Source organism: Neovison vison, chromosome 2 (assembly GCF_020171115.1).
Source record: "Neovison vison isolate M4711 chromosome 2, ASM_NN_V1, whole genome shotgun sequence".
Lineage (NCBI taxonomy): Eukaryota > Metazoa > Chordata > Mammalia > Carnivora > Mustelidae > Neogale > Neogale vison.
The window spans coordinates 128,054,471-128,070,165 of NC_058092.1; the positions used below are offsets into that span (position 1 = coordinate 128,054,471).

The 15,695-nt window shown below is 47.4% G+C and overlaps 1 pseudogene; it reads right to left on the reverse strand.

Moving 5' to 3' along the window:
- Positions 1 to 208: 208 nt before the first annotated feature.
- Positions 209 to 323, reverse strand: LOC122901423 (annotated as a pseudogene).
- Positions 324 to 15,695: the final 15,372 nt, after the last annotated feature.

A 15,695-nucleotide genomic window follows, 5' to 3' on the forward strand; every position in this document is an offset into this window, starting at 1 on the left:
CAGCCTTTAAGAGCCAGGCTACAAAATCCTGATAGGGTTCACCTGGGCCCTGCTGAATTTTTGACGATTCCTCAGTTCACACTCCTGATGAAGGAAGACCCTTCGATGCCTTTAAGACACATTGCGAAATTTGTTGTTAGGCAATTTCGGCATAATCAATGTGTGTTTGTACCTCAGCATAAGCCCCATCTCATTAACATTTTGTAGGATATAGGAATATTAGTTCTCCTGTTTTATATAGAAATTTCATTAGTCTTTTCAATTAGCAATAATCGCGCCTCGGATAAACCTCATTGGCTACGATACTGCCACTGCGCAAAGCTTCATTAGTCTTTTCAAGGAACTCTGTTTTCCATAAAAGATAATATCCCCCTGAAAGACATGCCTGTGCTATGACTTTCCAATCTCCAGGGCACAAGGCTTCTAAACCTGCGCTATCCAGTAGAGACAAAGTGTATGGAGCAGTAGGCCCATATTGTAAAGTGGATGCTTTAATTTCTTTTAGCATTTTAAAACTTACAGTATTATAAGCCCTTCAGCCATCAGGCAGTTGTGTCACAGGGTACATGGAAAAAGCGGAAGTATCCTCTCCTGCTTATTTGGCTTGACAAAGTGACCACTTTAGCAGCATAGTTTTTAGTGGTTCAGCTCCTTCAGGAAGTTGTTTTGGATAATCAATTGAGTGTGGACTCACAGGAAACATACTTTAAGGTACAGGCTCCCCAACTCTGTAGGGCACGCCAGATTGAGGATTCTGCATTACTGGAAATCCTACACTTGAGTCCTTAGGGGTAAAAATCTTAAGGGATTCTGAGTCTGAGTCTGAGTTCGTCTATGTGTCATAAAGTTTGTTTGAACCCCAATAGACTCAAATTTTTTTCCAAAGTGTGGATACCCTGGCTGACAAACAGAATGGCTGGGGTCTACAGGGGCAGAGGCAAGAAATACGTCTTTATCATCATTCAGAGGCACTCCATCTCCAGGAGTATCAAAAGGATCGGAATGAGAATCGGTGAGGCCAGCAACTAACTCAGAAGAAATACCAGCACCAAGATGTTCATACTTATTCTCCAATTCATCTATGGCCAAATTACAAAGAGAATAATGAGAAGCTATAGAGGTTAATTCTATAGAATGTTGCAGATCTAAAGTCTCTTGAATATATTCCCAAACTTTCATGGTTCCTTCAGGGAAAGCACATGGTCCTCTAATTTTCAACTGATTTGTAATCTCTTGCCCTACTTTCTGCCAAATTTGTAAACTTACCATTCCTCCTTTAGGGAACCAAAGACAAAGATCAGATACACCAAAAAAATTGCTGTAAGGCCTTCTTTGAGTGCTCAGAGCCCTTCTTCTTTAAAAGGGTCTGCAATGCCATAACATAAAGATCCTCCTGTTCCATAGAATGAGATTACCCCTTATAATTTTACTCCTGCCATCGCCTGTCAACCTGGGCTTCTCTAACCGAAATCTTGATAACCACTCACCTGTACTCGGGCACTCCCTTGAAACGTGGCTATGGTCCCTGTTCGGGAGCTACTTGTCGTGGCCGGTGCGACAAATCAACCAGGAAACATGAGGGTAAGAGCATGGTGAAAAGAAATTAAGAGACAAAGAGATGGGGGCAGGAGCAGCACTGAGGATGGTGTCCAACAGTACCGATGTTATTCCACATCTTATAATCATTTATAAGGCAGACCACAACAGGAGGAGTAGTACATCAGTATCTAGTCAGATGACCACAAGTTTCTATAACAAGTTTACATTAACTACAAGCAAACCTCGCAATTCCAGGTAGTCTTGGCTAAAGCCATTAGCAAGACAATCAACCAGGGAGTGGGTTATGGGAGGTACAGGAACAACAAGGACCAAGTAAGAATTCATGACAGTGACCACATTGTTCCCTTCTGTAGGGAGAGCGTGTGGGAAGTCACATAGGCGAGCACATGACACATAGCAGAGACCCTCTCTCAGTGTTACTCAACTTTCCCATCCTTAACACCTTGTCAAGATGTCTGTACATTAAAGGAGACACAAGTCAGGGCCTGGTTTGATCCATGACTCCAAGCATGCTGTAGCCTCCAACACCTCATCTTAAATTCAGATTCCTGAAATCAATGGGTTCCGATTCAGGCTTTTTTGAAAATTTCTTTCCAAAGAACCAGCCCTGGCTGTTGGAAAGAAAACGCCTATTTTGGGGGTGCTTGGTTGGCTCAGTGGGTTAAAGCCTCTGCCTTCAGCTCAGGTCATGATCCCAGGGTCTTGGGATCGAGCCCCACATTGGGTTCTCTGCTCCGCAGGGACCCTGCTTCATCCTCTCTCTATCTGCCTGCCTCCATCTACTTGTGATTTCTGTCTGTCAAATAAGTAAAATATTTTTTTAAAAGTCTATTTTGACAGAACGTCAGAAATCCATCCAATTTCCTCCATCGTAGTCTCTAAGTTACTCTAAATAGCTATACTTGTCTTCACACCACCACCACAAAGGAAACCCTCATCAAATCGTAAACTCCAATTAATTGTTATCTGACATTTGCCAAAATGACAGAGATTACTTGATATTATCCAAAACTTAGTTTCTTTAAACGTGCATATTTTCATAACATCATTAAGAAAGTTTTCCAAAACTGTGCCAGAAAAATGTTCTATTTAGATATCAATTGGATAAAAGGGTATGATTTGATTGTGTTACCTGAAGCAGCATGATGATTGTATTGTCATGTGTAAATATATGCTGTTACTCATTTGGTTTTGTTCCCCCTCCCATCATATTATGTTGCAGAACTCATAAATTATCTTCATTTACATATCATTTTTATTAACTTGTTTATTTTGTAATGAATTTACTCACTTCTTTGGCAGGGAGACAGAGCTCCAAAGCAGGCAGCGTGACAGGCGGTGGCAGAGGGAGAAGCAGGCACTACTCTCCTGAGCAGGGAGCTTAACACGGGCTGGATCCAAGGGCCTGGACCTGAGTCAAAGGCAACGGTTTAAGCGATTGAGAAACCCAGGTACCCCAGGTAGAAATTATTTAAAAAAAATCACGTTATATTTGCTGCCTGTAAATGCCTATATCCCCTGGGTTGCTGCCAAGGAGTTCTGAATTGTCACTTTCCAAGAGACCACACGGCAGTCGCCAGGCCCACAGGGACTTACAATGGATGTGGCCCCTGAATGCCAAGCTCCAGGGAGTACAGGATAAGGGGTGAAGCCAGCAGAGAGGTTTTGGGTCCAAACACTCCAGAGTGCACAGACTGACCTCGGCTGCCAAGAGGGTCCTACCCAACTGTCATTTGACTCATCCTCTGTGTCCATGCAGGGACACCACATATGCATGACATGTATGCAGGCCCCAGAGGTGCCATCCAGTAGTGGAGACGACCCACGGTCCACAAAGGGAAACCCTCCCTGCAGACCAGAAAAGGAGGATGGGTGGCAGGCAAGAAGGAGGTCAGTGCACTAAGGGCCTTTGAAATCAGACACACAGGGAGAATCCAGTGTATTCAAAGTGTGTCTCTCCATCCCCTGCAGAAAGGGCACCTTGGGATCCAAAATAATGCAACTCACTGAAAAATGACGGGCATATGTTTGTATCCTTAGCTCATGGCTCAGGCAGTCCGCCCCACAGACAATATTAGTAACTGTCACCCTTGGCTCCAAGGGGCTCCTTGGAGGAACACAGGGCATTCCTGGGGAGGGGAGCCCCACATTAAGCACTTCTTTTTTCTTTTTTTTAACATATTTTCCATATTGGACACAGCAGGTATGACTTGGTTGAGGGGCAGAGGGAAATGCACTATCACTGAGCAGGGAGCCTGATGCTAGATTTGATCCCAGACTCCAAGAGTAGGACCTGAGCCTATGGCCAATATTTAACCCACTGAGCCACCCAAGAACTCCTAGAGAGAGTCTGTGGAACAATCTCATTTAAATAGGAGTTTTCCAGAGAGGCAGATAGTAAAATGACCATTTAAGTCTCCTATGTGCCCTCAGGAGTTTCATTTTTTTGAATGCCAAAAAGTGTAGTTAGTTAACTTACAGTGCAGTATTGCATTCTGCAGTAGAATTCAGGAACTCATCACTTCTCTACACCACTCAGAGCTGGTCACAACAAGGGCCTTCTTCAAGGCCCATCATCCATCAACCCCTCTCCAACCCATTTCCCTCCATGACTCCACAGTGTGCAGGGATGCCTTCTCCCTGAGAGTTCTTTCATGAACCACCACCATGGTAACCTGATGACACACACCCATCCTTCTGTTTCAACGGTCACTCTGTTAGTCGAGCCACTTGCAGTTTGGTGAAGACTTGTAAAGGTCCCCACAATGGGAAATCTCAACTGCTGTTTTATGGATATGTGCCTATCGATTTTCTCAATTCTCTTCTCTCAGGATGGTTGCCTCCCTTTTGCAGAGGCCATCTTCTTCTCTTTGGATTTTCCTTTCCACCCTCTGATTTATCCTCCTGGTTCAATGCCTGTGTTTGTTATTTTTTCTGGGTTATTTCACTGGGATTTATTGGGAAAGCTGCCTTCCTTAAATCACTTCTACGTCCAGAAAACCATACTCTTTCTGAATGCCAATTTCAGACATAGTTATATAGGGAACACACCCAGGTCACATACAAAACCGTTGTCCCTGGATCAGGAGAATCTTGGTGCGACCCAGGCAACACATTTGAGGGGAAAGAATTGCTGGTAGCCTCTTCCCAATGGAGATGACAAAATCAGAGGAATGGTTAACAGTTGAAATTCAGCTGGTATTAGGAGAGATACTTGAAGATATCAGGGTGTTTTCATGGGTTGAGGTGGAGGGTTTCACAGGCCATCTGCTTGATGCCTGGGAGTGGACGGGAACGGGCTGTGCCACCAGGTGGGTGGAAAGAACAAACAGAAGCTGCACAGTGGACTGTCTGCTGTTCTCAAAGATACTGCTGGCCTGGGTTCTCAAGGCCTGGCCTAGGGAGGGAGACAGAAGAATGTCCCCTAAACCTACAGTCTTCAGTATCCAGAAGGTATCAAGAGACCTGCGAGTAGGCGAAGAATGAGAGAGTAGGGGGGAACTCACTCCAGCCAGGGTAACCTCACTTCCACCCAGGCTCCTCAGAACAGTCCTTACATCAAGAGTAGGCCATTCAGCATCATACATCTCCTTCCTGAAACCAACCATCCCCAGCCCACATGGCCAACTCCATGTTCGTTCATACCAGGAACTGCTTCTCCATATTGGCCAGACCAAGGCAAGCGAGTTCTCAGTGGGGTCAATGTGTGACCATTGGGAGTTGAAGGCAAGCAAATTCTCGGTGGGGTCCTATGTGATTATTGGGAGTTTGAATCAGCTTGGGAGCCAAGCAGAACACCAGTAGCTGTGGGGTTCAACTGGCCTTCAGGATGGCTGTGGGTGATTGTGCTGACCTTTCAGAGAGGTGAGGGAATGTAAACAATGCTACACGTTCCTTGTCGTTCACTAAGGCTCCATTTGGAAGAAACCACCACATATTTTATGCCAAGGCCACAAACACAGAGGTGAGTGAGGACTGAGTCTGGTCTTGTGGCACTCACTATCTCCTGCAGAAACACTGACACAGTGGGATTTGAGATTGTGAGGGCAGCTCTTGGTTTAGGACTTCAGGACATTTTCTCAGGGGCCCTTTGTGGGTGTCAGGGGCTCGGGGATTTCCATCCACAGGGAAACGATGACATTTCTGTCCCAGATTCATCCCTCATCAGGGTGGCAACTCAGGACAGTCCCTTTACCACCCTACATTTAAGAGCCTCCACTGTCCAATGGGCTTCCAGCCCATTGCCGCTACCATCAGTGCTGCTGTGGGGAGGACAGGAGAAAGGGACACAGATTCTCTTTGGCTGTCAAGCATCGTCCTCATGGGAAAGATAAAGAGGGTGCTTTCATCCTCCAGTGCAGTGGAGCTATCCCAAGTCCCAGGTCTGGCTTCACCCACAGCCAGCCATCTAGCTGAGTCCATAGGCAGTCCGTTCCTCAGCACCTGCCAAGCAACTGGGAGGCATCCCGTCCTGCCCTAGGTCCCAGGCACTCCTTGGACTCAATCACTTGGGACACCGTGATGGCACACTAACGTCTAAGCCAGAGGGCAGGGAAACGGGGCACAGAGGGTTTTTGGGAACACTCTCAGGTAGGTGTGGCTGCTCAATGGGATGTAAACCCAGGCCATTATGTGTGCTCACAGCACTCTTCTCTGTCTCTGTCATGTCTGTGTTCAATACAAGCCATTGTCCACATTACCTGTGGGTGTGGGAGGGGGTGGAATTCAGAGCATAGCACATGGCGATCTCTTCCTAAGTCCCAACTGGAGGGAAGAATGCCTGCTGGGAAGCTGGGGAGTAGGAGCAGGAGACAGTTGGACTAGAAGTAAAAAATGTCACATCCCCCTATGGTCTTCTGATAACAAGATGCCTACACTGCTCTCTATTTCTATGCATCTCCAAGCAATTTGGGTGGAGCCTCTACCTGAGGATGTGGAGCTGCCCACAACCACACCAGCCCCTCCACGACCACCCAAGAAGAAAATCTGGTTCTCCCTCCACGATCAGGTCTACTTCATTGGCTACAGCAAGCAAGTTACTTTGGAGATTGACTCATTACATTGATTGGAGACACATTCTTTTGTTCAGTAGCAGAGACATAGCCGAAGCTTTTAAAACTGCTGAGACACATTTTCCTCTGATTTCCCTCTATGCCATCCATCCCCATTAAGTCCACAAGTCACGATGAAATTCTCATTCAAACTGGATCCAAGTGACACGGGAAAAAAGCGTCTACTAGCTGAAGGGATGGATCTTATGTCTTTCTGGAACACACAGGTCCCTATATGTCTCTCCAGGAAACATGGTTCTTAGATGTGTAGGAAGGAAGAGACTATGTTTTCCACCAGTAATGCTGAAAGAAAAATGGAACAGAATACGACAGGAGGTTTCACCATCTCCCCCCTCTACTTCCGCCCATAAGCCACATCTTACATGGTGTGCTACGTACCTTCAAAGGAACAAAATGACCTCACAACATTTGGGGAACTCAAGTACCCAGTACATACCATGTGTTTACCATTCTACAATTTGGGCCAATGCATTCAGTGACATCTTTTCATTCTGGAAACAGACAGAAATCTGTGCACTAAGGTCTCACACAGCTAGGTTCCCAATAGCCACAGACAGGCACAACCCCCAAATTCATCATGGGAGGAAAGGACACATTAAATGGCATCCATACACATCATGGTGTGCAATTCAGGCATAAGAAGAAACAAAGTTTTCCAATATTTTAGGAGATAGACAGACCCTAGAAACCTAACACACAATTTGAAAGCAAGCACACAAGAAAAGAGGTACATTACACAATCCCAGGCTTTGAGGACACTAGAGTAGGGCATTTGTAGACCCAGAAATGGGAAGGAATGGTTCAGGGAGGATAGGGGGAGGGCCGGTCATGTCATCATGGGTACAGTTTCCATGAGGTAGGATGGCAATGTTTTCCTCATAGATGGCAGCGCTGTCTAAAAAGCATTAGGGATGAGAGCAGTGTCATTGATCGTACACATACTAACAAATACAACATCCACAGTACTTAGATTCCATCACCGAAAAACTCACTACTTCAAGGCAATAGAGGACTGATAGGGTCACAGCAGAGGTGCAGGGAAGACAGATGAACAGGTCCTATGACCAGATGAAGTAGTGACAAGCTGGCTTGGCTTCACAGTGGGCAGGAGGCCTCAGGGGACTGCGCCATGAAACCCAGTGTGCCTTGAGTGTTTCCCAGATGGACGTTAATGAGTTCCCACTGATGCCATCCCTTCTGTTTGAAAGTCAAGGCCCTGTTTCCCTTTTCCATCCTGACCCCTCCTCTGTGTTTCTATGTACACCAAGGAATTGGGCCCAGCAGCACGTCAGGCCTTGCTTGGTCCCTCTTCATATCCATTCACTCTGGCCTCCCATCCACATCCAGAAGACATAACTTTCCTAGTCATTCCTGAGTAGTGCAGCCAATGTCCTGACAGCTCCTCTCTGTTCTCCTAGACCCTGTGGAGGGCCAGTCCGAGGGCCTTCCCAGGGGCTGGACAGAGGAAGGTGCCCCAACTCTCCTTAAGGTAAGCTCACCTCTCTTTCTCAGAGACAGTAATGGTGCTTCCTTGATTTTTTCCATCAGTTTAGTTTGATGAAAACTGGCATTCCCAGGGGAAGGGGGCAGCAGTCTCCCCTCGTGGAGGAATGCTGAGTCCGACCTCTTATGCATAGTAGACCCAAAAGTGGTGATGACACAGAACAGCCTTAGTTACAAACTCGATGGGATCAAACACCTTCTTCAGCAGAAAAGGATTCCTCTTGAAAAAGAACGTTCTGTCTTTTGATCAGAATGGACTTTGGAGATCTGCCATGAACAGCTCCTGCATCATTCAAACTGTCCTCTTCAACTCGGGTGGGGGATATGGTCTCACCCATGGGACCTCATCCAATTAACTGCCTGACATCCTCCCCAAACCAAAGAGCTGGCCCGACAGTGGACAGGATTCTGGGATCCTCACTGTGTTTCCTTTTCCCCAATCACAGGTAGACGCTGGGAGGAATGACAGCTGTATGTATTTAACAACATAGGGCTCTTGGAGGAAATCTAGACAAAAAAACAGCCTGCTCCCTGATTCTGGATTCCAACAAGGAATTGGGGTTGGGGGATACTGACCAAGACTTTCCAGTGAGGCACGGTGACCACGTTGAACAGGGCATGAACAAACTCGAACATAGGGAAGGGGTGATTTGTGTGCACGTGGGATGAAAGCCCTGTGTGCATGGGGCGTGGGTGCATGTTTGTGTGAGTCTGTGTGTGTGTACATGTTTGTATGTTCATGTGTTATGCTTGTGAACACAAATGTGTGTCTTTCTCACAACATACTTTTCACACTTCCATCACAGTCAAAGTGTCACCCTTCCAATACACTCTCATCACCCTGGCACACTTTATATACTCGTTCCTCTGCTCACCACAGTTATACCTGGAGGACGTTTCCTTTTGCTTTCCTGAGACAGGCATGGTGTGGAGATGAATGATCCAAACCCTTGACCTCCTACTTGGAAAGCCAAGATTTGAGCTCAGGTTTCAATCTGAAAGTTGCTCCGGCCTATGCACCTGTGTTAGTCCCTCAGCCAGGGGGTCATGATGTACCATAGGTGCCAGCTAGCAAAGGGCCACCAGAATCTGTGCACACAGCCAAAAACCTAGATTCTATGGTCCCCGACAGGACCCAACATGACACAGTGACTTCCAAGTTCACAGAAACCAGGGCAAGGATAGAAGCCCACATTAAAGATTACACCCTGGTCCCTGGAGTCAAGTGCACAGGGAAAATCCACATCCTCGTGCTCAAGCCCACATTGCTGGAAAGGGTGTGGACGCGTGGAGGACAGAACAGGGCAACATCGGTCATAGCCAGTCTCAGGGTGTACACATGATCAATGGCAGAAAAGCATCACAGAGGGATTTGCTGTACTTGGTAAGATTTCCATAAGCCCCAGGAAGGTTCAAATTCTCTAAGCACACACTCACACACCACTGGCAAATAGGAAATCAAGGTCAAGCTTGGTTGGAAGCTTTGGACCAACACCCCTGGAGCAAATGTCCTTCAAAGCTGGCTTACACCCTGTCAGCACAGACTCCAAGACTCCTCTGTGTAAGAAACTTCCCACTGGTCAGAACACCTGGGAGTGTTCAGACAGCCACTGTCTTCATGGGAAACACCCCCACACACATGGGAAAGCTCAAGAATAGTAGAAGGAATCTATCAAACTCATCGACAGTGCCAGCTGTTTACGTCAGTGTTCTGAAGCATTGTACATGGGATTTTTTGAAGACAAATGATGAGTGAAGCAAACTACTAGGTTTCTTTTCTGAGGGTTGAATTTAGCCTGGCAAGCAAGGCTGCTTTTTTTGATGTGCAAAATCTTACAGAGACATGATACATATAGTCACAGTATATTGGGATCTTGTGCCCAGAACTAATTTCCAAAGAAGAAGCATGGGACACCTTAGTGGCACATCAGTCAGGAGAGGTTATGGGGATCGGTCCTCACACAGAAGCCAGGTTATGTTTCACACGTATTAGACTGACTATTTGACTTTGATAGGGCTCACTTTAGATAGCAAGACAAATACCCTATTCGCATTTTCTCCCTGATCCTCTTCCGTTCCTTCCTCACTGCACTAAGGAGAAGGCCTGGCAGCAGTGCGGACAGTGATGATCAAAACATCATCACCAACCTTACTAAAATGCTCACATCTTGAATGCACAGAGGGAAGTCTCACTGGCATATGACAACTGCCAGGAAAGCTTCATCATTAGCTTGGGGCCTGATCAAACTTCCTGGCAATCTGCTACATGGCCAGATTAGAGAGTGCCCTTCTCTCGCCTGGCCTCTGCTCTCTTACGAAGAATGGTGGGGCATCCTCGCAGGCTCCATGATGAGAACCATCCTGATTCCAGGTGCTGTGGGACTGAGAATAAAGGTCGGGATAACAGAAAGGGATTTTCTGGGGAAAGACCCCTGGCCTCATGGCCCTGTCCCCAGAAACTACTCCGCTGCTCCTAGGTGGTGCAGGTTTGGGGGCAGGGAGTAGGTGTGCCTTGGAGATGGACTATTTCACAGCTACTCCAGGCCCTGTAGCTCAAACAGGAGGCAGTGCTTCTATTCATGTCCCTGCTCCACTCCAGGACCTTTCATCCTCCATCCAGGAAGGGCCAACTACAGCTCAGTACAGACAGATTAGCTCCCCCCCTCCACACACTTGTCTGCACGTACACGCCAAGTAAAGCTCCTTGAGCAATTCCCGAAGAGTCTTGCCGGGGTCCTGACACTCTCAGTGTGTATCTACCTAGATCCCTTGGCAAACCCATGTGATGGCCTTTATGTGGACAGCACAGAGGGAGAGGCCCCATTTTTCACCAAGGTGGTAAGTTAGGCTTTCTTCATGTGAAGTACAGTATCCCTTTTTTCTCTTATTTCTGAAATCAGATCCAAACACCTCAGCCCGTACAACATCTGTGGTGGGGAGATTATTGAGGGAGCATCTGTTATCCATGGAGACTCCATTCCAAAGACCCTGCAGGAAACAGCAGGTTCAGTTAATGTCCATAGGGTAGTGAGTTTTTTCACAGGTGCTACTGACACCACCTTGCCACCCAGTGGACCCAGGGCATTTCACCTCTAGGTGGATTTCATATCACTTCCCATGACCCTGCCCATCACCAAGAGAACAAAAGAGCTGTGCACACAGGATGAGGCATGACTTGATGTTTATCATGTTTTCTTTTCTGAAATCGTAGGTGGCCCTGCTGGAAAGGGAGAGTGGTATTTATGCTGTTCTCTAGAGTCACTCATTGGTTTGGAGCAACCTGGACAGTGGGCAAGGTAGGGCTTCCTTGCAGGCTCCATCTTGAGAACCACCCAGAATCCAGATCCTGTTGCAATGACACTAAGAGTCATATTCCAGACTGAGACCCGAGGCCTCATGACCCTGCCCCTGGTAGCTACTGTGCTCTTCTTCAGTGCTGTAGGATTGCATGCTGGGCAGGAGGTGTGTTTACATGGGAATCCATGTGCTGTGGTTCTCAGGGTTGGTGTGTCTGTCAGGGGGGTGAATGGTATGTTCTCAAACGTGTCTGGTCCCCTCAACATGGCGATTAACGGTGTCCACATTCTCAGGGAAGTTTCCCATCTATGTCATGTCATGAACGTCAATTCATGTGAAAACCCTTTATCACCTAAAATTGAAATAGGTTTTGTTTCCTTGCAAATACACATAAATTCCCCTAGAAAACAAATCCTGTCACTAACTAGGAAAGGCTAGACTGTGCCCCAAAGACACAATTGTGTGTCGTTTCCAATCCCTGTTACTGAATCAGTGTCCATCGGCTCTCCCATCAAGGTAGGTCTCAGGCATAAATGGTCACAGTACATCCCTCTTGACACTACACCTACACACATGTCTGTGCATCAGAGGCCCCACGATGCATCTTCCCAACCTCATAGGAAGCACTGAGTGCTGGGACACTCTACTCCCTTCTGTAGGTGGCTTCCATGACAGCTTTGTGCAACAGCCCATTCAGGGAGGACCTGACAAAGGAGCAGTGGCCAGGAACAGATGGGGCCAATTCACTCCATGTTTCCCTGTGAGATCTACCATTTCCCTGCAGATACTGTGTCTAAGAATGCAACTGGCCTTCTCCCAGGGGAAATTACACACCCACCACTGGTCCTAGCTGGGGCTCTCAGATGTGGCCCCAAAAGGTGTCCTATCCAAGGCAGAATGAGGTTGCCTTCCGGGACTGAGCATCGCTGGGGGGACCCGGGCCCCCTCCACGCAGGAATGAAGGGTGCTCTGTGCATTGCAAGGTGACAAAAGAGTACCTCAAACTTCAACAGGTGTGACAGGACAATCACCATACATTTCGCTGGGCATCTGTCCTTGCAAGAGTGGCTTGTTTTATTCGGAAGGTTTGGGCCAATAGACAAGTCAAGGGAGTTCACTGCCTTGGAATGGAAACAGAGCAAAATCAAGGTTTCAGGGTTCTTTGGCAGCAAAAAAAGACTTTCTCTCGTGAGAAACACGTATTTGAACAGAATCTGATTTTCTGCAATCTCTTTTCCTCACTTGCATCTGCGGGATCCATGAGAGTACCTTTCGCTGCTCCCTGAGGACACTCAAGAGGATGTTCTGGGGTAGTTGCACCATTCTGCATTCTACTAATTGCATACAAAATCTCAAATTTTCTGCATCCTTCCGACATGGGTTTTGGGCTTGAATTTCTGGTTTGGGTCCTCGCTATCCTAGCAGATAATGCCACAGCTCAGTGTCCTTTGGATTCACATTGCCCTCATGATGTCTTATGTTGAGCATCTTTTCATATGTCTGCTTGCCCAGTCATTTGTTCCCTTTGCAGCACAGTCTATTCAAGTCTTTTTCTCGATTCTTTCACTTGGTGAACTCCCGTTCTTCTTTCTTTGCATTTGTTTTGTTTGTTGTTTTTCTGTTTTGTCAGTGAACACAACATTTCTGAAATAAGGATTTCAAATGGCTTCTCCAATCTGTGGGATGCCTTTTCATTCTGTTCGCTGTTTCAGAAGAAGATGCTCTTTCTAGGCGGTCCTCTTGTCAAGCATTGTGATGCCAACATGAGTGCATTTGGGCATTTCTATTTCGCTCCCACGTGCCCCTGCCTATTTAAATGCCAGAACCATCCTTTTGGTTCAGGGGAGTGATCCAAGGTATTGGAAGTTCAGTTTCTAGGGAACCACTACCTACTTCTTCACACTTAGAAAAGTTTTGTCTCCTTGTGTTCTCTGTGGTTCCATTGTCTATTCTAGCTGTTTCTCTGTTTCAGGAACATCACATTGTGCTTTTGGTCAGTGTTGCACTGAACCTGTTCCCCATTTATTCTAGGAACTGGGGGTTTAGCTTAATCTTTTAGGGTACAAAAGGCCTCCAACAGTGCCTGGTGGGTGTGTGTCAGCCCAGGAGTGTCTTATGTATCAATGGCCTTGTCAAGCCAGCCACTAAGGCTGGAGAAATACACAGGAGAGTAGGGCTTCTCTCTCGATCCTGGTTGGTTTCTAATGCTGAGTTAACCAGGAAAGAGTCTGTCTAGTGTCCATTTTACAGTCATTTATTATCTCAATGAACTATAGGGAAATGATTAAGAAAAAAAAAAAAAAGTCCAGTGCCTCGCTCCCACTAGCCACATGTCAAAAGTCGCATAATGACTGGAGTTTTAGATGGTTGCACTGGGACAGGAGGGTGGTCATGGGAATGTATAACTGACACTGAGGTGACTGCTGCAGCATCCTGGTCTTATTAGAAGGGATGAAACTCCATTTCCTGTCTCCTTGAAGGTCTCTGGTTTCACCAGTCCCGTGAACATTTGACAGCAGAGCAAAAGCGTCAGACAGATGCTGCGTGGCCCATAGAAACCTCAACAGAACTGGGATGATTGGTTGAGGCAGTCTTTCTCATAACAGGATTGCTCCTGTTTCAGTTCCTACAGATTTGCGTGTAGAGAGCATCGAAGACTCCAGCAGTGAGGACGAATTCTCTTCAGTTAGGGAATGGCACAGAGGAAGGGAACAGTGGGGCAGGGCTTCTGGGAACAGGGGACTGCACCTGCCATTCTGGAGAAATAAGGTGAATAAAAAAAAAAAACACCAAGGAAAGGGATACATTAGCAACAGGTATGATTTTCTCATTTCATAGTTTCTCAGTGACAAGAACAGACATTGTGTCCACGGGCCTTTGCGGTAGGCTGGGTTTTTTATCACCACACGACTCCTTGCATGCTTAGTTTAAGGATCTTTCCCATCAAACCTGCTCTTGCCTCCCTTTCCCGCTGCCACATGTCAAAGCTTTGTCTCTTTGCTCAAGGCCTCTCAGGAATGCTGCACAAGAGATTCTGGGTTTTTCTTGGCATGGTCCCAGACCTGGTCATGGTCATGACTTGCAGGCCCAACCACCCTCTCCTGTGCAAAAGAACCAGAACACTACATTCTATTGGGAGCCAGGACATAGAAGACAGGTAAACTCTCTCCCTCATAATGTTCCCTACCAAACCTTCCTGGTTCTGTACCAAACTGCTGTACCTTCAAGGGGACTCTCAGAGCTGGAGGAGGTAAAGCAAACTTCCTCTGGGTTTCCTACACAGGCTCCCGTGTCCCTTAGCTTCTGCCAGCCTTCACACCCCAGCCCAATCTAACTTGTGGACGTGTTACCAAGGGAATGATTCCCCATGCAGCTGCCCTGGAGACCCCATGTCATGGTCCAGTGTCCTCCAGGCCTGTGTGAAGGGGATGCTGGACCTGCTTTACACATGCTGTCCCAGGTCCACTCAACCTCTCACCAGCTTCCATCTAGGCATAGCACAGAGCTTCTTTGGAGCAGTGCCAGGGAGTCACAGCTCCTCTCAGAAACCCAACTCTCTGTCACACAGCCCTGGTAAAGCTCCCCACTCCCCAGCCTTACCCAAACTACAAACATTCCTCAGGCCTGCCCAGGGCCCTACATGCACCCTGCCCCGTCCATTCCCTGCCAGCCTAAGCAGGAGCTCTGGCTGGAATCCTGTGATTCACTGACCACACTGGTGGACATTTTCCTGGGCTGCCCTTAACAGCTGAGGGCACCTGGTCCCATCTCCATTCAACCTCTGTAACACTGATGGAAACAGAGGGCACTGTATTACGTTGAAACATGTCCCTGGGAAGGTCATCTCAGTCACTGGGCAGACATGGCTATGGGGAGGTGGTGGGCCATCTCTCCCTGTACTTCCCCAGCAATCCCAGAACCAGGACAGCTGCTCCCAGCACAGAAGGATCAGGGGATTGTTTCAGTGGAACCAGGATATCTTCTCTCTCCTTCGTTGCACCCTTTTGGACAACTTCCTCTGGGTTCACTACACAGGCTCCCCCTGATCCTTTTGACTGGTGGACCTTGGCAGGAGGAAGGACATGGAGCATCACTAGGGGAGAAGGAGGAGGAAGGGGAGCAGGGAGGGAGAGGAACAGGGACGGAGGAAGTGAGAGTCCTGCAGAGGCAGTCTTAGCGACAGTGATGGCCTCCAGGAGGGAAAGAATCATTCAGATGGGGTTCTGGGTCCTGGAGAGAATCGGAGGTTGGAAGAGCACATGT